Below are 23663 nucleotides of genomic sequence, written 5' to 3'. Positions count from 1 at the left end.
CGCCCTGCATGATATAGTCTGTTGTGAATGTAAAGCATCAAAAGAGGGCGCTCTTTGTCAGTCGCTGCTGTAATGGAAACAGGCCTCCTCTAGCAAACTGGTGCCAGGCCAGAGACAAGAGCAATAAAGTTCTCACCTCATTATCAAGAACACAGCCACATCACAGCCTGCTGCCAGGTGGGACTGGAGGAGGGGGGAAGATAGAGGGGTTGTAGAGATAATCTGGAAAAGAAAAGGGCTGATCTGACAACCTTCACCTGGGAAGACAGATATTTGACTAACCCAAACTCCACAGAAAGGGAATATGCTTTACAGAAAATCTCTTTAATGTATGGACTGTATGGATTTTGCCATACGTTTTGTAATGTTTAAGTATAATAAACACTATTTAATAGTACATATGTAATAATCATATGTAAGTAAAATATACAGTCTAATTGCACTGGATTGATATAGGCCAATCAATAAAAATGTATTAAATCATGAACGTTTTAAATGAATAAATAATTTAAAATAAAAAACAAAATAAAACACTTACTAGAAAAGATCATATATTTTAAATAAAATATAAAATAAATATTAATGTCTACAAGGGTTAAAAAATCCAGAAATGTATTTATCTATTTTTTGTTCTTTCACACCCTAAGCCATGTTAGGGACATAACAATTATATTAATATTATATTTGTTTACCTGCAAGACCATTAACCAACATCAGAGAACCAGAACAGGCTAAACTTTTTTTAAATGATTGAAATATTAACTTAAAATCTCAAGGAGTCTTTAAAAGTAAATATTTTAGGTCAAAAGGGTTTAGCTGACAAAAAGTTTGGGAATCCCTGACATAGGCTATTTAGGTCATGAAGAATAATTATTATGAACACTGAGAAGCTTTCAGGAGAGCCATTTAGTTATACAGGCTTGCAAAGTACTAGATGGACCTGGGCTCCTAGCAGCTGGTGTTCTCCTATCTTCACATGTACAACCAATAAATCAATATCAAATCTAGCAGGAAGCCAGATGGCCTCCCTCCAGACCTTCGGCATAGTGGGTCACAGACCTCTTAAAGCCAGCATGGCTACTGTAAGCCAGGCCAATAGAGAAGAGCCTTTGAAGGCTAAGACATTCAACAAGGAGGCTATGAATGACTAAAGGGGACAAATAAGCTGTTACGACTTGGGTCAGATCAGTGTTTGTGTTTCTCTGAACATCAAAGGTCAGAGACTGTTTGATATGCAGCCCCCACACCTTGATCCAGAGCCGGGACAGGTAATGGGGTGGAGTAGTCCATTGAGTAACAAGGAGGGGGGGCTTGTAGAGTCCTCCTCTTAGGTCTTGCTGTAGGGCACTCGACTCAGACAAAGAATCTTTTAGGGCCTCCGACTCCCTACGGAGCAGTCGGCCCCATGAAACTATGAGCATCTTCTGCTCACGGCAATGGCCTGCGCCAGTACCTGGTTATGTGGGCCTTTCTGTGGTCCTGAAGGAACTTTTGCGTGCAGTACCTGGTACTGATACAGATAAATCATAAATGAACCACTTTTTTTTAAATCATATTTTCATTTTTGTATCATATGGTAATACTATGGTACTTTGTAATACTCAATTTCTGTACCATTTACATGGTACTACACAATACTTCTAAGACCACCATGTAACAGTCATTTTGTTTTTGTGTTTTGTGTGTGTGTGTGTGTCTAGTTCTGACCATAAACTACCATTCAAAAGTCTAGGGTCAGTTTTTATTCAGCAATAATAAAGCAATAAATTGATAATAAAGTGACAGTTAAGATAAACAGTAAAGACATGTTGCAAAAAAATTCTAATTTAAATAAATGCTGTACTTTTAAACTTAAAAAAATATATATATCACGGTTTCCACACAAAAAATACGGAGCAGCACAATTTTTTTTCAACATTAATAGTAATAAGAAATGTTTCTTGAGCAAGACATCAGCATATTAGAATGATTTCTAAAGGATCATGTGACACTGAAGACTGATGAAAATTCAGCTTTAATAAATTACATTTTAAAATATATTCAAATTTCCCATTACAGCAATACAATATATTTTCAAATATATTTAACAATTCTTTTAAATTATAATTATATTTCACAATATTCCTATTTTTTCTGTATTGTCATCAACTAAATGCAGCCTTGGTGAGCATATGAGACCTCTTTTAAAAACATTAAAAAAGTCTTACTGACCCCAAACTTTTGAACGGTATATTGTACCCATCAACTACACCTAACACTTTAACGTTAAACCTAATCTAAAATGTATTTAATAAATGGTTACTGTTAGGTTATTGGCTTTTCTTCACTACATTTGAATACCTAGATTTAAATCAAATTCTACTTTCATTGTAATCAAAACAACAGCACATAATATGGGCTTGTAAAAACATTTCTACTGTTGTATAATATCAAGGAAATGCAATTACCCTGCCTCCTTGTTTTTCAAGGTTTTCAAAACCTACAAGCTAATTGAGAAAACACGGATCAGTATGCTCCAGGGTCTAACACAGATGATGTCGCAATTCTAAAAAAACAAGGCCCAAAAAAACAAGTTAAACAGTAGTTTGATTGAATGGCTGTTCACAGAGGAGTGTGAAATGCCAGCTCTATATGGTGAGGTGTGACTAGGGTGAAGGGGGCAGCTCTGGCTTTGTGTAACTCCCAGGCTGAATGTGCGGCGGCTATTGTTCAGGCACGACCGCCTGGCCTCTCAGTCTCTCTCCTCCACAGCTTTATCCAAAGCTGCATGACCACTTCCTTAACCCAGGTCAGGGCAAGGTCGTGACTTTGGTAACTTACCCCTAGACCGTCTGCACGGTCTGCTCATCCATAAATGCATAAATGGACCTTGAGGACCTACCGGGGAATAAAAGCATGGAAAAAGTCAAAAAGAACAATTCTATTAAGCCATTTGAGATGGTAGAAACACATTTTGATGGTAGAAAAATTATACCAGATTGAATGAAAACAATTACATCACAAGTAAAGTATAGTCAAATTTATAGCATAGTAAATAACAAATTACATGAATCACTTCACAGAGCGACCAGGAGTGTACATGCTCAGATTTACAATGTTGAATTAACCCCCCTGTTAACCCTAATGGTCTCTTCTATGTAACTGTGAAGACACAGGTCAGTCTGGTCTCTTTCTCTTGTTTCAAGGCCTTATTGGACTGTGAAGAATGAAACCCCTTCTCTGTTGATAAGAAGAGGAAAGGCTTAAGTGCTCAAAGGCATGGTATACACACAGTTTTGGAACTTTGATGGAGGCCGAGTGAAGAAGGAGGGGAGGTATATCAGTTGATAAAGATCACCATGGGTCTTTGATCTTTAAGGAACAGATAAGATGTTACCAAGTGGCATGCTGGGTGGACGAGCAGGCCCACATGACAGGTACAAACAAGCAAACACAGCCCTGGAGGTGATGTCTTCAAGGAGAACCAGATAGCTACAGGAGGAATGGCAGATGGGCAATTAGCCATTTCACTTTGGAGTGAAGTGGAGTGAAAAGTTAACACAGCACACTTGCCTCACTGAGCAAAGTACTTTAGGCTCAAATTAGATACGTTATGCATGAGTAGAGGACATTATTTATGACTTAAAAACATAGATCATGTTCCAATTTCCCTAATGTGACTAATCTAAATTTCGTTTTAGTAAAATCAACTTTGCCAGAACTTCAGGGCAAAATAATCAATGAAAGAACATGCTCCGCCAACACAGCAGACTGAATTAAAGACACCATGCATTTTAAATACATTTGCTCAATTTGAAGGCTGGAGATTGTTAAAGTGACACTCGAATGTCAAACTAAAGCATAACGGGGGTGGGCTACGTCTGCGTGCTCCCTAGGCACTGATTTAGGGCCTGCATGTGGATGCCAGACAGAGCCTGAAGTCTGGGGGTGCAAGCTACAGCCTGAAACAGATGCCTGGCTGTCTGGCTGAGGGAGGAGGGGAGTCTGTGGTGAATAAAATGGGAGAACTGCCTGTGGTGTTAATGTGCTTTCATTGGTCCTCCTAGCAACAGAGCTGTAATATTCACTGCACCTGCACCAGGTCTGTAAGTGAGATGCAGGATGTTAAAGTGGATAATCGTGAGTGCACATGTGTACATGTAATTAATATGTATATTGGCTTGCACACATTATACAGTGACAGGAATGAGAGTTCATACACAAAAATGACATCAGTGATAATGCAATGTGTGTGTGTGTGTGTGTGTGTGTGTGTGTGTGTGTGTGTGTGTGTGTGTGTGTGTGTGTGTGTGTGTGTGTGTGTGTGTGTGTGTGTGTGTGTGTGTGTGTGTGTGTGTGTGTGTGTGTGTGTGTGTGTGTGTGTGTGTGTGTGTGTGTGTGTGTGTGTGTGTGTGTGTGTGTGTGTTTACTACTCACTACTCCTGATGTGTGTGCACTAACTTGGATTGGTTAAATGCAGAGGATGGGTTACCATACTTGGCCTTCACGTTGTCACTGCCATTAAAAAATCTAGCAAAGACAATTCTCTTTGATGACAAGGCACTCTTGCAATCAAAATAAAACATGCTCTGAATTATCAAAAAATAATAATAATAATGTTATTGGACTGGCCTCTAGGACAAACGGTTTGGAAAATTGATGAATGTATGGAAGTATAATAAAATATATATTAAAATGTATTAAGTTTGATTCCTGTTCATGACCCAACGACAAAGACAATTAAAAGAATTAAGACGTAAGACCCTTCATTATCAGTTCCCTCCTACAGACATCAAAAGACACATACAGTGAGAGTGCAGCTGCCCTGGTGGTGTGACTTTCTTCTCTCACACTGCTGTTTGTGTTGAGGATGTTTACTGATCCCAGGAAAGACAAACAGGTTCACTCTTATTTGTGGGAGTTGTGCTCAAACAGAGGAGCCAATAGGACTGATTCAGCAAAAGGGTCAGTCTGTTACTCATTGTTGCAATTGTTGTTTTTCGTGTCCTTTCACGTTAGCTGTGTCTTCATACACACAGACTTTCCCGTCAACTGCCAGGGTCACAACTGGAATGTTTAAGATTCCATGACCTTTTATAATACATATACTAATGCGGAAAAATGCATTTCTGTTAAATTCACATTTGATGTATTGTACCAATATCAGATACAACTATGGTTGTAAATGCCAATCAGTTTATAGATAAAATAAAGATTGCTATCCATTGTGAATGTAAACATCTGGGAACAGCTGCACAAATGTGGCACTGGCACAGCTGATCTCTGCAACAGCACAGGAAAACTATTTTATTTGGCTTGCTTATAATAAATCAATTTAACTTGGTTATGTGATGTTTGCGCATGTGGATTGCGGATTGTTGGGTTTCATTCAACATTTAGTCACAATGACAAATACATTTATATAAATAACTGCAAAATTGCTTTTGTTTGTCATAATGCTATAATATACCTGTAGGTGTGACCCTGATTCTTTTCCGTTTATAACAGATAAGATACTTAGTACAGTATTTTGAGGAACAGATAAAACAAAGAAACGTCTAGTTGAACAGTGATTGGTTTGATCAGCAATAGTCATTGTCTGTGCTGGACTTACAGGGGTATAAATCACAGAGGGAACAAGCCTCAGCAGAGAGGTTTTATGAGGGGAGACTTCCCTTGCATCCTGCAGGGGGTAGAGGCCGACACTGTCTGAGTGTCAAAGACCTTTTAACTGGCAGGATCACAAACAAAGAATTATTACTTTATTGGACATCATTTAGGGAGACTTTTTTCCACTCTCTCGGATTTCTAGTAGGAGAAAAGAATTAACACGCAGAAGCTATTCACTTAAAATTATAGTTATTATGAAAGGTTTCATTTGAGATTTACTCCTGCTGGGTTGTTATGGTTGATGAAAACCGCTCAGAGAATATAGCAAAGGTCATTGCAATTAATTTGTTAATTATGCACCCATAAAACAATTATACACATGAATTGTTTGAATGAGGACACTTAACATTTGAAAAAGTGCATTATTCTAAAATTAATGATGCCCATACAAGTGTTTTCTGAGTGCTTCAGCTATTCTCACAGCCGCTAATGAATTGCTGACACAAAACATTAACACTATTGTCAAAATATTTTGAGAATGCACAATATCATTATCTGCAGTAATGCAGAAGACAAATAAAATGGTGCTGCAGATTAATCAAATCTCTGAGAAAGCCACATAACTTAATCCATTGAGAATTTGAGTACATGGGAGACTTTTGATTTAGAATACTTTTAGTAAATTAAATTTAAAATTAAATTAAATCATATTTAGCTATAGCTGTTTAGTAAACAAGTGAGTGCAATACAACTAGATGGAAAACATTCAGATAAGTATCAACTATATAATTAAACGTTTTTAACTGAAATGTTGAACTGGTTCTAGGGCTGGTGTTTGTCATAAGTGTCAAATCACGCTTTAATTGAGACGGTTTTCTTGTTGTCATGCGTTTGTCTAAAACGTACAAAGTCTATTTGTACATGAATAAAATGAATTGTTAAAAAAAAAAAAAGTGCATTGAGTAGCTACTGTTTTGTATATTGTACATTGGTAAATTTGCACACACTGTCCCACCTAGGCTACTAAAACAAATCTTTGGCCAAAACAATGGTTTGACTATTTTCTTAATGTTACATTTTCCTGCATTGAGGCAAACTGAAATGTGCCTTTCTGTCCAGTAGGATATAAACATTATAAACAACGTTTAAGAATTATCCTAACTTCACATTTTTGACTGATTAAGTATTTCCCAGCGTCACACACCTCTGCACCTGCACGCCACGCGCTCGCGCTGAGTCCAAAGGTGAATGTATCCCCTTCCTGTGAAAGAAGCGTCAGATCCGACTTGTTTGACTGAAACTCACGATGGATGCGTCGCCTACGGTTTAATAATACCTGGCGTGGTGTCCAGTTATCAGAACATGGGAATGGAAATGATGAGATATTCATATTTTGGATTTTAGACAAAGTCACGACGGTTTATGTTTTAATATTTCGACCGCGTCTTTGTTTTATTACTTCCGGAAAATCCGCACAGGTAAGACGAGTTTCGGTCTTGAGCGCGAAATATCCTACGCGTCTCTTTTCTTACATAATCTCACAATATTTGTTTAACTTCAGCTGTAAGCTACTTTTGTTGATTTATTACCATTGAATGTGAATCATTGAAGGTTAAGAATAGCAAAGCGGCACTACACCGCTTCTGACATACCTCGGACACGTTGTAGGCTAGATGTTTTTAGGAGGTTGGGTACGTTGTTAAGATAAAGGTTACTATGCTGAGTTACGTAGAGAAACATATGTTCAGTATTATTTGAATGGTTTCTTTACCCAACACGTATGCTAATTCAAGGACACTCGGTTGTCCAGGTTACCATCAGAATCTCATGTCAGCTGATTGATGAATGATTTATGGCTTCTTTCTCGTGTGTCATCTACCTGCAACGTGTGGGTCGGACCACGAAGGCCAATTTCAGAAGGTTAGAAAAGTCAGATACTATTTTATTTCGGATGATATGTGGTATTAAAGTAAAACAAAATGTGTGCTTTAAAGCGTGCTGTTAATACCAATAGCCTATCAGTTGACTCCATAAAACGGGGGAAAGTGACCCCCCTCAAGAAGGTGGAGTCTCCTTTCATAACTTAAACAGACTTTTAAAGGCAAACAAATGATGCATGTTGTGCTGTCTGTCCTATTCTGCTGGTTGTTTGGTACTGGTGCACTTTTTGTTGTTGTTGTTTGTTTGTTTCTTAAAGAAGAGAAGGTTGATGTCTTGTGTTCTACACATCTGGTCCAACATTTAATGGATCATTTGTACTGATCAAAATTCTGCCATCATTTACTCTTCCTAGTGTTACTTAAGTCATGTACAGTATGACTTTCTTTTTACATAGAGCAAAGAATAAGATCATGACAGCATGCAGATGCAATGAAAGTGAATGGTGACTGAAGCTGTCAGTCCCTAGTATTATGCCTTCTTTCCTTATTCCTTTGTGTTTCCCAGAATTATTATTTTTTTGTTATGGCATGATGGGAGTAAATGATGAAGCTGTTTTCATTTTGAATGAACTGCTTCTAAGCCTTGAAATGTTGATTTAGTGCATGCATTAAAGGGTTAGTTCACCCAAAAATTAATGAAAATTCTTTCATTAATTACTCACCCTCATGCCGTTCCCCTCTAATACTTTCATTTATCTTCGGAACATTTATTAAGATCTTTGATGAAATCTAAGAGCTTTCTGTCCCTCCATTGACAACTAAGCAACTACCACTTTGACAATTAAAAAAAGTTCATAAAGATGAGATCATAAAACTAATCCATTTGAATTGAGCGGTTTAGTCAAAGAGTATAGAAGCCCAAGAGGCGCAACTCAATAGAACGCTCCATAGCAACAGTTGCCCCCATGACGTGACGGCGCGGCCGCCATTATGGACTGAAAACTGAAGGAAAACGCTGAAAAATATGGTCAATGGCACTGAACCAACTTAACATAACAAAAACTTAACATAATTTTTTCTGGCCGTCATATCTAAATATGAAAACAATTTAAAATATGTTACGTCTATGTGTAGGTTATGCATGGCCTAATTACCCTTAGGAAAATAGTATTTTGGGACAAAATATTACTATAGAAGAACTATAAGACTACTATAGAAATACTATAGCGGCTCTAGGATATTATAGAGGTATTACAGAACATAACATACTTCTGTGATGTTCTGTAATACCTCTATAATATTTTAAAGCTGCTATAGTATTTCTATAGTAGTCTTATCGTACTTCTATAGTATGTCCCAAATTACTATAGTATTCCTATAAGATTACTATAATATTTTGTCCCAAAATACTATAAGATTCCTATAGTACTTTTTCGTAAGGGTATGTCCCCCACCGAATCGGCTTCATTAGCCTACCACTTACGGTTTGCAAAGTTACAATTATAAAATTACAGCAAACCTTTAATCTATCAATATTTATGTTCTATTATGCATTTTCCTTGTTATATGAATGGTGAACAAACTCCATCGCACACCTGCGAGTGATAGGTGCGTAGGATAATAAGACCAACCAGGTGGATCGTTTCAACAGACAAGCAATTCCCGCACACTATCGTAACTTGCAAGGAAATAATATTTATTCAAACTTTTCTATATGAATAACAGAAATTCATGAAATAATATATAGGCAGACACACAGTAATAAGATATTTATTCAAATGTTGATTTTGAAATTAGTGAACATCACCATATATATGATTTGGAAAAATAAATAAATAAATAAAATTATAAATGAACATTTCTAAAGACAGTTAATCTTTTACATAGAATATCACAAAAATATTAACAACTTGTTTTTTCAACATCTTCAGTGAAAGTGCACACAGTGAACGTTTCAATGGCAAGAACAAAAACAATCTGTGAATGTCCTATTACAGGCGGAAAGGTACAAAAAATGCAATTTATTGCAGAACACTGCTTGTGTTTTGACCACTTGCTAATCTTCACAGTTTGGTTGTGTGGCGTGCAAACTGGCGCTAACGATTTCAGCAGCTTTCAGTCCATAATGGCGGACGCGCCTGCAGCGCCATCTACAGACTGTTACCCATAACACAACAGAGTTTTGCCTCTTGGGCTTCTATACTCTTTGGTTTAGTCCAAATTTTCTGAAGAGACACGATCGCTTTATATGATGAACAGATTTAATTTAGGCTTTTATTCCCATTTAAACATTGATCAGCGAACATTAAAGGGGTCATATGATGCGATTTCTTGTTTTCCTTTTTCTGTAGAGTGTTATGTAGCTGTTTGTGCATGTATAAGATCTGCAGAGTTACAAAGTGTGAAACGCAGCCTCATTTAATGGTTATTTAATTCAAACACGCCCTCACAAATCTACGTCAGTATGTGGGGGCAGAGTTTCAGAACACCGCCCAAATGTACAGTATACGCAAAGAAAGGCGGTGCAACTTTTATTCTCGCTGTATTATTGTTGCTTCTAAAAAGTGGGCTAATTCCATCTTTGCAAGTACATTCTGGCGCTTCTGACTCACAGACACAGCCTGTAAGTAGGCTATGTTTTCATATTTTCATAATTTGCTACTGACTATTTAAACGCGAGTTTTGAGCATCATAGAGTAGCGCTTGTATGTCGTTTCTACAATTACAAATGCTGACATGGTTTTATGTTTACACAGTGTTCTCCACCCGTAGAGTATTTTACTAGTATACATTTTAAATTATAAGTATTTTACTCTATAATACCCATAGAGTATTATACTGTATTTTTGCGCAACGCGTAAAAATACTGTATAAGTCATTAATCATTATGTGTTCCCAATGAAATAAAACCAATTTGATACGTTCTAGTCCAGTCGTGCTGGCAAAGTTGATTGATCAGCTTGGTCATCTGCATTTTCCGGATCAGATTCGAGCTCGAATTGATACGATAATACCAACATTATCACCTCTCATTATTGCTTGGGGAGCTGATGTTCCAAATATGGTAAGGGACGTGACATTTCCGTCACACGCTTAAGGTATTCGAGCTAATGACAATGCACTGGATCGCTGGCCAATCAGAGCACACCATGCTTTTCAGAACGATGAGCTTTGTAAAAATCAACGCATTTCAGAAAGGCGGGGCATAGAGGAGCAACAATAATGTACGGTGTAAATAATTACTTTTTTTTTACCTAAAACCGCAAACACATTGCATTAAACCAAATACACAAAATAATGTTCTTTTTAGAACCATCATATGACCCCTTTAACAGAAGCTTAACTGAACCTGCTTGACACGCGAGAACAAACCTCTTTGGTTCTCGCAGAAGCTCAAACGTTCTGCGTAACAAACAAGAATGAACCTCATTGGTTCTCGCACATCAAGCGAACATGCTTTATCTTTTGTTTACCACAACTGATGTGCGAGTTGTTGAATGTTTATATGTGAATAAAAGCATTCAATCTGTTCATTATAAAAAGTGATTGTGTCCCTTCAGAAAATTTGGACTAAACCATTCAATTCATATGGATTAGTTTTATGATCTTTTTATGAACTTTTTAAAGTGTCAAAGTGGTAGTTGCGTAGGTGTCAACGGAGGGACAGAAAGCTATCAGATTTCATCAAAGATCTTCATTTGTGTTCCAAAGTTGAAAAAGTCTTAAGGTTTGGAACGACATGAAGGTGGGTAATTAATGACAGAATTTTCACTTTGGGGTGAACTATCCCTTTTAACGGTTAGAGTAGGCAATGTTTAATCACCCTTCTTACTTGTTCCTATTGGCTTGAAGGACAATTAAAAAAACTCCAGGTGACTATATAGCAGTGTATTTTCATACTTTCCAAATTAAGTCATTCTGTCGGAGCTGTGCCATTGCCCTTGTATTCATTCTGTGAGGGTGTGTCTGAGGGAATGATTCATGGCCCCTGGTTAAGTTGGGTAGGTGAGAGCTTTTCAGACTGGGTGTTCACATTTTCTTTGATTTACCATTTGTTCTGTAGGCGGTGGACAGGAATAGTCCATTTATTATGATATCAGTACCAAGGTAATCTTAACATCTGGAAACACTATGGACTTTGAAACAGTCCATGTGACTGTTCAGTAGACAAACAGGTAAGTGACAAACTGTGTACTCAGGGAGGTATGTGAACTTAGGTTTTGAGTTTTGTAGTGGAGTTCAACCTTGAGAGGTTCACAAACTCTACATCATTACAGGACAGGAGAGATTGGCTAGCTGCTTGTTTCCAGTGTGTAAGATACTCCCATGAGGCTGGGGTGAGTCCATCTATCTTAACCAGGGTCACAGCTTCAGTGGACAAGTGTGGAACCAATTTAAACAAAACACATCACTATGCCACAAGGTTCAGGGTTTTATGATATAGAATGTTTATCAAGGCTGCTGTTAATCACTGGGCAAATTAAAAAAATTGGGCAACGAAATCATAGATTTGCTCTAATATGGCCCAAACCTTGTTATATTCAATTGCTACCATTCAGAATTACCATAGCAACAGCCTAGCCCACCCCTGGCATTGTGGCGATTAATTTCACACTGGCAAGCATCAGTCGTTATTTTTCCACGGTGCATCGTATTATTAAACATGCAACAGCAGGGCTGCACCAATATTAAAATTATGGCAGATACAGATAAACCGATAATAATAACAATTAGGGATGCTAATGATTAATCGACGGCTGATTAATTGTCAATTAGTTTGATCAATTAAATGATTAGCGATGGTCGATTAAGCAAGGTTATCATTAGAGTTAATAGTTTTGCTCTGTTTTTTGAGTTGCGTGCGGCTCATGTGCAAGATGTGCAGCCGATCGGCTACATGAGGAAAAAAGGAAGCGTTACGTATATAGGAAAACGTTTTATGCATTTGGCCATTCATTTACACGACAACTGCGTTTTGGTAGCCTGAAAATGCTAACTTTTGAAAACGGGTCTCAAAGTGCATGTTTTTGAAACCGAGACCTTATTGTCTCCATGTAAACTACAAAAATGTGAATCTGGAAAACAACTACTGGCCTGTCAGAATATTACAGCGTTTTTAATTGTTTTCGCAGATCCATGTGAATGGTGATCGATTTGACAATTGGCGCTTTTCCACTGCATGGTACGGCTCGGTTCGGTACGGCACGCTTTGGCGCTTTCCACTGCATGGTACGGTACGGCTCGGTTCGGTACGGCTCACTTATGGCGCATTTCCACTGCATGGTACGGTACGGCTCGCTTCGGCTCGCTTTAAATGGTACCACCTCTGTTGAGGTTCCAAGCGTACCGTACCGATACTAAAATGTGACGTGCAAACACTGCAGATCACTGATTGGTCAGACAGAATCATCACTACCAGCGTCATTGTATTTACAACACGAGACACTAAACCCGCTAGATTTAAATAGCCAGTAGACAACAGCCAACACAGCGCCTGTTTTAAAAGTATTTGCTTCAAAAATGCTTAAAAAAAAAAGAAATTGCTGAATCGTGGTCAGTGGACGAGGTGCAGACGTTCCTCTCGTTGGTTGCCGAGGAGCGGATGGGGAAACACGTAATGAAAAATTTGTATTTAATATGATGATGTCATGGCAGTAGAGACGGCAACTATAACGATCAGTCCCACCCACTTTGAAGCGGTACTACTCTGCAGTGGAAAAGCAACCGAGCTAAAGCGAACCGAACCGTGCCGTGCCGAGTCGTACCACGCAGTGGAAAAGCGAAGCGAGCCGAACGGTTCCATGCCGAGTCGAACCGTACCGAGCCGAACCGAGCCGTACCATGCAGTGGAAAAGCGCCAAATGTTGTCGTCTGTAAGCGAAAAACGCAAAGGAAAAACTTTTCAGTTTTTAGTACATCGTTGTCGTGCAAACATACCCTTATGGCTCATGGTAAATCAAGACCTGTCAATCTGAGCGATCAAACCAATCCAAGCGCGCTCCAGCTGTAAAACGGTGTCCGATTAGTATCTACAAATCATCCTTACTAGGCCGGGAGCCAGGTCCACTCCTCAGGATGGTTTTTTGCTACCTTTTTTTCACTATTATTTCCTATTATCTTATACCTTGGGCCATCACAAGTTGATAACAACCACCCCCAACTTGCCCCCGTTTGGTCTCAGGGGCCAAAAAACACCCTTTTTGGGAAAAGCTTTTGGCAGAATGATGTAATTGTGAATATTAAGGTACTGCAGCTCCATAAATGGCGATATAACACTAAAAGTTTGCATGGTGTATCCTGACACATAGGGGACACTAGCAGAAAAAGATTCTGGGGATTGCTGCCTTTTTGCTGTCAAATATCACCATCAACATACCCCAAAAGACAAAAATAATTATGTCCGCCTGACAAATTTTCATCAAAAGTGATCATTTTCAAGCATTTTATTATACATATCACTGCCTCAAATGTACATGAAAAACTTACCAAGTTTATAAGCTTCAATTTAAGTCCAAGATGACCTTTCTATCTAGAGGATTATAGCTGGTATAACCAAAGTTCTCCACTGTACCTCAAATCGGAGAAAAAACTTAACTTTCAAGCATCACCATTCCATATGGGTTCCATAAGTCCACAAAGTCCTCGCAACACAAGGAATAAAGATGACTTTAGTGTTCAGTCTGTTATCAAAAAGCCAACCTTAAATAGAGTAAACGTTAGTAACCTTCTGTACAGGTAAACATTATGTACAGCCAAATGGTCGAAACTAAAGTAAGACATCAACATCTAAACTTCTGTTAATTCTCAATAAAAACTTCTGTAGACGTGTGACAGAAAATAAAGTCAGTCTGGTTAGTAATAGAGTAATATTTATATTCTTCACTAATTCAATACACTAACATGACCAGTCGTCGAAGTACAGCATGGATAAGCAGCAAAAAGATCTAAGAACCAAATAAATGTTTTCTATTTTACATTTGAGCTGTATTTTAGTTCTCTTATCGGTCGGTCACTCTCTACGTACGTCGTGACCGACTGATAGGAATCTCGCTAGAGAGGCCAATCTACTTAGAGTGAAACTAAAACGAGCCAATACACATCGGCATGCAATCATTTGCATTAGCTCTTCAGCCCCGCAGGGCGGGTATATAATATTCAGAAGGTGCGATTGCATTTCAGTTTTTTGCTTTGGAGCCAAGCACTTCGATGTGTTCTACATATCTTCAAGGAGATTGTGAAACTAAGCGAGCTGCTGCTTCTTCGGACCTCTCCACACTGGTGCGGGTGACACAGCACAGCAGCGCGAGCGGTCTTTTTTTCTCTCTCTTTCTTTTCTTTTTGTTTTTGTTTTGACTTGAGCAAACAAAAGCTGTTCTCACAGCTGGTAAGGTGCACTTGAGAGCACTCAAAGGCCGTTTTCACGGCTGGTAAGACCAGCTAGGAGAGAGAGCGCACAGACAGGTGCACATTCCTGTCTGTGTTTGCAGTGACCGCTCCCCTGCGTGCTTCAGCACTAACGAGAGCAGTCCCTAAAAGAGCTTACACAGATAGAACACATCTTTATAAAGATGACATTCTGTCTGTGTGTTTCTGTGAATGCGGTCATTACCGGAGATTGCGGGATGGCACCTTTTACTGCAAGAAACTGTTCCGGTGGCTCCTCCTCCCTCACCACCCTTGATGGCGGGGCGGCTAAGTGATGCACGCGTATCCCGCCAGTGGAGCGGGCCGTTGCTATGCAGCTGTGCCCTAACTCCACTTGGCGCGGAGAACCGTGTCTCCCTTCCTGGGCCTGTAAGTAGTCGTCGGACCTAACCGGCAAGGCTTACAAGGCCTGTGGGGAAGCCACCTCTGCCGTGCATGCCATGGCGTTGCTGCTGGTCCATCAGGCCAAGGCACTGAAGGAACTGCACGAGGGTGGTCACGACCCACAAGTTCTCCAGGAACTTCGTGCCGCAACGGACCTCGCACTTTGTCCAGCAGAAACTCCTGCCCTTCCAGGCCCCCGCCAAGCAGGGCGGTAAAGCCAAGAGCAAGCGGCCCTAGGACGGGCGACCCCGAGATGGGTCGGGCCATCCACTCCACTACAGTGAGAGCAGCCGATGCCCATGTCTTGCGAGCGGAGATCGCAGTCCTGCTGGCGAAGGACGCGATAGAGCCGGTCCCTCCAGCCGATATGAGGTCTTGATTCTTCCTCGACACAGGCCATTTCTGCGCTTTGCGTTCGAGGGTCGAGCATATCAGTACAAGGTCCTGCCCTTCGGGCTGTCCCTGTTTTCCCTTGTCTTCACGAAATTCACGGAGGGGGCCCTTGTTCCCATGAGAATACAGGGCGTGCGCATCCTCAACTATTTCGACGACTGGCTCATATTAGCACACTCTCGAGATCAGTTATGTGAACACAGGGACCTCGTGCTCAGGCACCTCAGCCAGTTGGGTCTTCCGGTCAACTGGGAGAAGAGCAAACTCGCCCCCATGCAGAGGATCTCTTTTCTCGGTATGGAGTTGGATTCGGTCGCACAGACAGCGCGCCTCACAGAGCACGCTGCGCCTCCGGACCTCTGGCTCAGTCAGTGCTGAACTGCTTGAACACCTTCAAAGGTAGGACGGCGGTCCCACTGAAATTCTTTCAGAGGCTCCTGGGGCATATGGCAGTGGTAACTCCACTCGGGCTGCTCCATATGAGACCGCTTCAGCACTGGCTTCATGGCCGAGTCCCGAGATGGGCGTGGCATCACGGCACTCACCGGGTGACAATCTCACCGGCGTGCCACCAGACCTTCAGCCCGTGGTTAGACCCCTCGTTCCTGCAGGCAGGAGTCCCCTTGGAACAGGTGTCCAGGCATGCTGTGGTGTTCACAGACACCTCTGCCACCGACTGGGGTGCCACGTACAACGGGCATGCAGTGTCAGGGGTGTGGATGGGCCCTCAACTGCATTGGCACATCAACTGCCTCGAGTTGCTAGCAGTACATCTCGCTCTGAGCCGCTTAAAGAGGCCGCTACAGGGCAGAGACGTGCTGGTCCGTACGGACAACACTGCAACCGTTGCGTACATCAACCGACAAGGTGGTCTCGATCCCGTCGCATCTCGCCCGGCATCTCCTCCTCTGGAGTCAGAAGCATCTGAGGTCACTTCGAGCCATGTATGTCCCTGGTGTGCTCAAGCGTGTGGCCGACGAGCTATCACGAGCTGTGCTCCCGGGAGAATGACGACTCCACCCCCAGGCAGTTCAGCTGATCTGGAGAGAGTTCGGGGAGGCTCAGGTAGACCTGTTTGCCTCCACAGAGACCTCCCACTGCCAGCTGTTTTACTCCCTGACTGAGGGAACACTGCACGGATGCACTGGCATACAGCTGGCCCTGGGGCCTCCACAAATATGTGTTCCCCCCAGTGAGCCTACTTGCACAGACCCTGTGCAAAGTCAGGGAGGACGAGGAGCAGGTCCTTCTGGTGGCCCCCTATTGGCCCACCCGGACCTGGTTCCCAGAAATCATGCTCCTCGTGACAGTCCCTCCCTGGCCCATTCCTCTGAGGAAGGACCTTCTGACTCAGAGACGGGGCACCCTATGGCACCCGCTTCTGGACCTCTGGAAACTCCATCTCTGGTTCTAGGCGACTTACCCCCAGAGGTACTTAACACCATCACTTCTGCACGGGCGCCGTCCACGAGACGTGTGCCTTGAAGTGGAACCTGTTCGTCGAGTGGTTTTCTTCTCGCCGAGAGGACCCCCGAAGATGTTCGATAGGGTCCGTGCTTTCCTTCTTGCAGCAAGCTATTAAGCTGCTATTTCAGCTTATCACGACCACATAGATGGCAAATCAGTTGGAAAGCACAACCTGGTCGTCAGGTTCCTTAGGGGGGCGAGACGGTTAAACCCTCCTCGTCCCCCCTCCATACCCTCTTGGGACCTTTCCCTGGTGCTTCAAGCTCTTCAGGATGCTCCCTTTGAGCCTTCGCAGTCAGCAGACTTAAAGCTTCTCTCTTTGAAGACTTTGCTGCTGATTGCAGTGGCCTCTATCAAGAGGGTAGGGGGCCTGCAAGCATTTTCGGTCGACAAATCGTGCCTAGAGTTCGTGCCGGGTGACAACCATGTTGTACTGAGACCCCGGCCCGGCCTGGTGCAGCAGCTGTGGCACTTTGGTAGGGATTCCTATCAGTCGGTCACGACGTACGTCGAGAGTGACCGACTGATAAGGGAATGTCTCGGTTACATATGGTAACCCTCGTTCCCTGAGAGAGGGAACGGAGACGTACATCGCATCTTCACATCCCGCCGGGGCGGCCAGCTTACCTGGCGTGGCTCCTTAGCAAAAAAGGAGCTCACCTTGCACCTGCTGCTCATTATATACCTGCGCTGCGAGGCTTAACAGCTGATGCAATTGACTGCATGCCAATGTGTATTGGCTCGTTTTAGTTTTACTCGAAGTAGATTGGCCTCTCTAGCGAGATTCCTATCAGTCGGTCACGACGTACGTCTCCATTCCCTCCCTCAGGGAACGAGGATTACCATTATGTAACTGAGACGTTTCGCCATTTGGCTGTAAAGAATGTTTACCTGTACAGAAGGTTACTAACGTTTACTCTATTGAAGGTTGGCTTTTTGATAACAGACTGCACACTAGGGTCATCTTTATTCCTTGTGTTGCGAGGACTTTGTGGACTTTAATAAATCTCACATTTGGTTAATTGATTTTGTGTGAATGTACCCTATGTTGCACCCTGACCCCAGTTCACCTAGGGGCATAACATTACTCACTTTTCATGCAATTCACTTCATATAGTATAGCAGTACATAAGTCAAGTCTCAACTCTTGTTTAAGACATTGTTCATATGCCAAAAATATGCTTAATCCAATATGGAATGGTAATGCTTGAAAGTTCTGTTTTCTCTGATTTGAGGTACAGTGGAGATCTTTGGTTATACCAGCTATAATCCTCTAGATAGAAAGGTCATCTTGGACTTAAATTGAAGTTTATAAACTTGGGAAGTTTTTCATGTACATTTGAGGCAGTGATATACACTCACCTAAAGGATTATTAGGAACACCTGTTCAATTTCTCATTAATGCAATTATCTAATCAACCAATCACATGGCAGTTGCTTCCATGCATTTACAGGTGTGGTCCTGGTCAAGACAATTTCCTGAACTCCAAACTGAATGTCAGAATGGGAAAGAAAGGTGATGTAAGCAATTTTGAGCGTGGCATGGTTGTTGGTGCCAGACGGGCCGGTCTGAGTATTTCACAATCTGCTCAATTACTGGGATTTTCACGCACAACCATTTCTAGGATTTACAAAGAATGGTGTGAAAAGGGAAAAACATCCAGTATGCGGCAGTCCTGTGGGCGAAAATGCCTTGTTGATGCTAGAGGTCAGAGGAGAATGGGCCGACTGATTCAAGCTGATAGAAGAGCAACTTTGACTGAAATAACCACTCGTTACAACCGAGGTATGCAGCAAAGCATTTGTGAAGCCACAACATGCACAACCTTGAGGCGGATGGGCTACAACAGCAGAAGACCCCACCGGGTACCACTCATTATCCACTACAAATAGGAAAAAGAGGCTACAATTTGCACGAGCTCACCAAAATTGGACAGTTGAAGACTGGAAAAATGTTGCCTGGTCTGATGAGTCTCGATTTCTGTTGAGACATTCAGATGGTAGAGTCAGAATTTGGCGTAAACAGAATGAGAACATGGATCCATCATGCCTTGTTACCACTGTGCAGGCTGGTGGTGGTGGTGTAATGGTGTGGGGGATGTTTTCTTGGCACACTTTAGGCCCCTTAGTGCCAATTGGGCATCGTTTAAATGCCACGGCCTACCTGAGCATTGTTTCTGACCATGTCCATCCCTTTATGACCACCATGTACCCATCCTCTGATGGCTACTTCCAGCAGGATAATGCACCATGTCACAAAGCTTGAATCATTTCAAATTGGTTTCTTGAACATGACAATGAGTTCACTGTACTAAAATGGCCCCCACAGTCACCAGATCTCAACCCAATAGAGCATCTTTGGGATGTGGTGGAACGGGAGCTTCGTGCCCTGGATGTGCATCCCACAAATCTCCATCAACTGCAAGATGCTATCCTATCAATATGGGCCAAAATTTCTAAAGAATGCTTTCAGCACCTTGTTGAATCAATGCCACGTAGAATTAAGGCAGTTCTGAAGGCGAAAGGGGGTCAAACACATTATTAGTATGGTGTTCCTAATAATCCTTTAGGTGAGTGTGTATATACATATATATATATATATATATAACAAAATGCATGATAATGATCAACCTTGATGACAATTTGTCAGGCGGACAGACATATTTTTTGTCTTTTGGGGTATGTTGAGGGTGATATTTGACAGCAAAAAGGCAGCAATCCCCAGAATCTTTTTCTGCTAGTTTCCCCTATGTGTCAGGATACACCATGCAAAATTTTAGGCTTTTATGGCCATTTATGTTGCTGCAGTACCTTAATATTCAATTACATCATTCCGCCAAAAGCTTTTCCCAAAAAGGGTGTTTTTTGGCCCCTGAGACCAAACGGGGCAGAGTTGGGGGTGGTCGTTATCAACTTGTGATGGCCCATGGTATAAGATAATAGGAAATAATAGTGGAAAAAAGGTAGCAAAAAACATCCTGAGGGGTGGACCTGGCTCCCGGCCTATACCTACCACACCCGAGATCCAGTTTCCATTGACACATTCCAATGTGTCATGATCGTGATGCAATCGGATCCTGGAAGTTCTTTAGCTTTAACTAAGCAGCTTGTCATGTTATTCCGTGATCTAGTCATTGTCTTATGTTGTGTTTGGACTTGTTTAAGACCACCTGCTCTAAATAAAGATATGTGATCTACTATGGTTTACTAATGTTTCATGAAGTTACAAACAAAAACGTGGCGTATACATGTGTATACTATTTACACGTTCGTAGGTGGCGCTTTTTCATACAAATACTTTGTATAGTTTGGTCTATAACTGAAACAAATATGCTTGAATTCTGCTAGTTTAGACCTTTCAACAATACATGACACAAGCTTATCTGTTATGTACGATGATTATACAGACAGCATTTTTTAATGTAAATTTAAAAAAATAATAATATACAGTATTAAAATTGCTATTCATTTAGGTATTTGCTAAAGATTACATTTAATAGTGTTAAAGTTATTTTATTAAAGGTGCTCTAAGCGATGTCACACGTTTTTTAGGCTGACATTTTTTCTGTCACATACAGCAAACATCTCCTCACTATCCGCTAGCTGCCTGTCCCCTGAACACACTGTTAAAAAACGCAGTCTCTGTAGACAGCCCAGGCTCCACAAACGGCAACAAAAACAAACTGGGCCAACCTGCACCACGAAACATAACAAACTGTGTTCCAATAACCAACAAGAATGATTTGGCGGTGGGGGTTGGGGGGTTAGTGCGCGTGCATATGAAGGGGGGTGTGGGGACTGGAGGAGAGAGAAGAACGAAAAGGGAAGTTAGCTAGAGGAGAGATGTCCTAGACAACGACTAATGTTAGAATGATATTCTCTTGAATTTTTATATGGCTGACACACGACCAAAGAGACAACGTTCTGATGAACAAATAGCAAAGAGGAGGGTAAAAGGTGAAGGAACGCACGGAAGGGAGGGGGAGGGGACGGGATGAGGAGGACGGGATGAGGAGGACGGAGGGTCGAGCTAGCCTCCGTTTTGTTTGACAATACTTCGAACGTCAACAAGAAGTGACGTCACCCAACATCACTTAGAGCACCTTTAAAATATAAAGTGTTTTTAAAAATTAAGCTTTAGATGATGGGAAATGTCATAAAGCTTTGTTCACCCAAAAATTAAGATTTTGTTATTCCAAACTTGTATGAGTTTTTTTTTATTCTGTTGAACACAAAAGAAGGTATTTTAAAGTAGGGCTGCCCCATAATATTCGACTAATTGTTAGTCAACTAGAAGAGGCTGCCCTATTCGCACGGGTTAAGTATTACCTGGTGACCTCTAGTCAGTTGTAATAATTGCGGAGGTTGTCTGTGATCTTAATCCCGTGTGTATCGGCCATGTCTGTAATTTGTTAAGTAAAAATTCCCCCGCAAAGGACCTACCAAATTTCGCCGAACACCAAGGTCCTGTGATAATATTAGTCCTGTGCGAATCGGCATCTCTGTGATTTGGAGGTTCTGGTGTGATCACTTGCATTTTTTCCTGTTAACAGAGGAAACAACTTAAAATACTCTGTCATTTTTGGTCATATAGATTCAAAACTAAAATGTCAAATTTTATTTGTGTAAACTCACAATAGCAATAAAACGTTGTGCTTTTGTAAAATAAAGAAAACAAACAGGAGGCACTTTCTGTCGTCTCGGTCTCTGTAAATTTGAGCGTGTAAACCCCCCCCCCAAAAACTCAGTGTATACTTGCCTCACACAGACATGAGAAATATATCAATAGAAAGCTTGAAATGTAAAGCGATTTGTCAACCAATTCAAGTGGAAAACAAATATTCTCAGATTATGTAATCCGTATGAAACGTGCATATAGGCGTGTCCACCACTGCGGAGATGACGAGTCAGAATCGGCGACTTAATCTCTGCAGCCGAAAAGACAGAAAACATTATCAATAATTTAAGAAATTTAGACAGTCTCCTTGCTGTTTTTCACAACACATTCATAATCATTACTTTTGACTGTGCACTGTGGCCTTATGTATTTTTTTTTTTTATATATATATATATATATATATATATATATATATATATGCAATTAAAGGCTCATTATTATGATTTAAATGGCTTATTAATATAAACGTGCGAGTAGTTGACTAATTGCTTAAATGAACGACTACTACTCGACTAGAAAAATCTTTATTTTAAAGAATGTTGGTAACCATACAGTTGACAGCACCCATTGACTTTCATAGTATCTTTTTTTCCTACTATGGAAGTCAATGGGTGCCATATATGTCTGGTTAACAACATTCTTTAAAATAAATTCTGTGAACAGAAGAAAGAAACTCACACAGGTTTGAAACAATGAGGGTGATGAATGTCAAAATTTTCATTTTTGGGTGAACTATCCATTTAAATATCCAATATTGACTGATATATATCTAATATCTGTTATGTATTTTATCTAGCTTTAAAGTAATACATGCATTTTACTTGAATTGCCACTTAGTATTTAAATGTCGTGGTAAGGATTATAATTTTTAGGTTGTGAATAACTGATTTTGTGTGGATTATTATGCTCCCAGGGATATGTTTATTTAGTTATTAGTAAAATAGGAAGAAGGGCAGTGAGAGAGAAATATGTCCTGCTTGACCTCGGACAACACACACACACACACACACATATAACACACTGTGTAATTGGCCAGAGGTTGAGCTTGGTTCTTAGAATGCTCTGCCTGCACGAGTACCACATCAGCATTCTACACTCCCCCTCATCCTCCATCTCTCACACACACACACACACACACACACACACACACACACACACAAATGCACGCTCTCAACCCCTCCTCCTGGGTCGACACATTCTGAACGTTTCTCTCCAGTCTGTTGAGCTCCCCTTTAACTGCATGTCCTTGCATACACACACTCACACGCACAAACACACTCTGTCCCTAGTTGAGATGACGGGCTCTGGTTTCAGTCGGTGCAGGCGGCCAGCGCAGCTGTTGGGCTTGAGTTTCTTTTTTTCATGCAGTGGCTTTGGGGAGTGTAACTGCGCTGCCATCTGAGGTGGGTTGGAATAATGATTGAGATTTACTACCTCACATTAATGGCGGACAGTGTGTTTGTTTTGCTCATCCTTTGAAGTGCCGGTTGTTAATTGTGTCATTGCATTGTGCTATTAATTGTTTTTATAGAATAGGAATTTTTGGTGTAGTATAATTATCATATATTTATGGTATTCTAAAGGAGATGCTTTTTATAGGATTATTATAACGGTCTGACACTGACACATAAGAGTGTCCATGATAAAAGATTTAATTTAAAACACATGCACCAACTTCTTTGTATTTATGTTGCTTTCGAAAAGCTTAAATAGCCTACCATTTTTATTTATTTTGAACTTTAAAAATGTCATGTGGTGTAAACAAGTAAAAGAAAGTTTTTTTAAAATGAATATTCATATTCATTCATAAATATCTTTAAGGATTCAGGGAGTCACACCACATAAAT

The 23663-nt window shown here is 40.9% G+C and overlaps 1 protein-coding gene across 4 annotated transcripts in view; it reads left to right on the top strand.

Moving 5' to 3' along the window:
* The first annotated feature begins 6849 nt into the window (after positions 1-6849).
* lnx2b (ligand of numb-protein X 2b) overlaps positions 6850-23663 on the top strand; it is a 31881-nt gene continuing 15067 nt past the window's right edge. The window contains exon 1 of one of the 4 annotated variants that reach the window (XM_082178037.1): positions 6850-7067. The gene's annotated coding sequence lies outside the window, so the exon portion shown is untranslated. Of the gene's footprint in view, positions 7068-11510; positions 11645-11781; positions 11807-22349; positions 23220-23663 lie in introns of those variants that run through there. The other 3 variants (XM_082178039.1, XM_082178040.1, XM_082178038.1) reach the window with 3 other exon arrangements.

Source organism: Leuciscus leuciscus (genome assembly GCF_965113295.1).
Source record: "Leuciscus leuciscus genome assembly, chromosome: 8".
NCBI lineage: Eukaryota > Metazoa > Chordata > Actinopteri > Cypriniformes > Leuciscidae > Leuciscus > Leuciscus leuciscus.
Note: the sequence above shows the minus strand (reverse complement) of the source record. Positions and strands in the feature narration are given on the sequence as shown.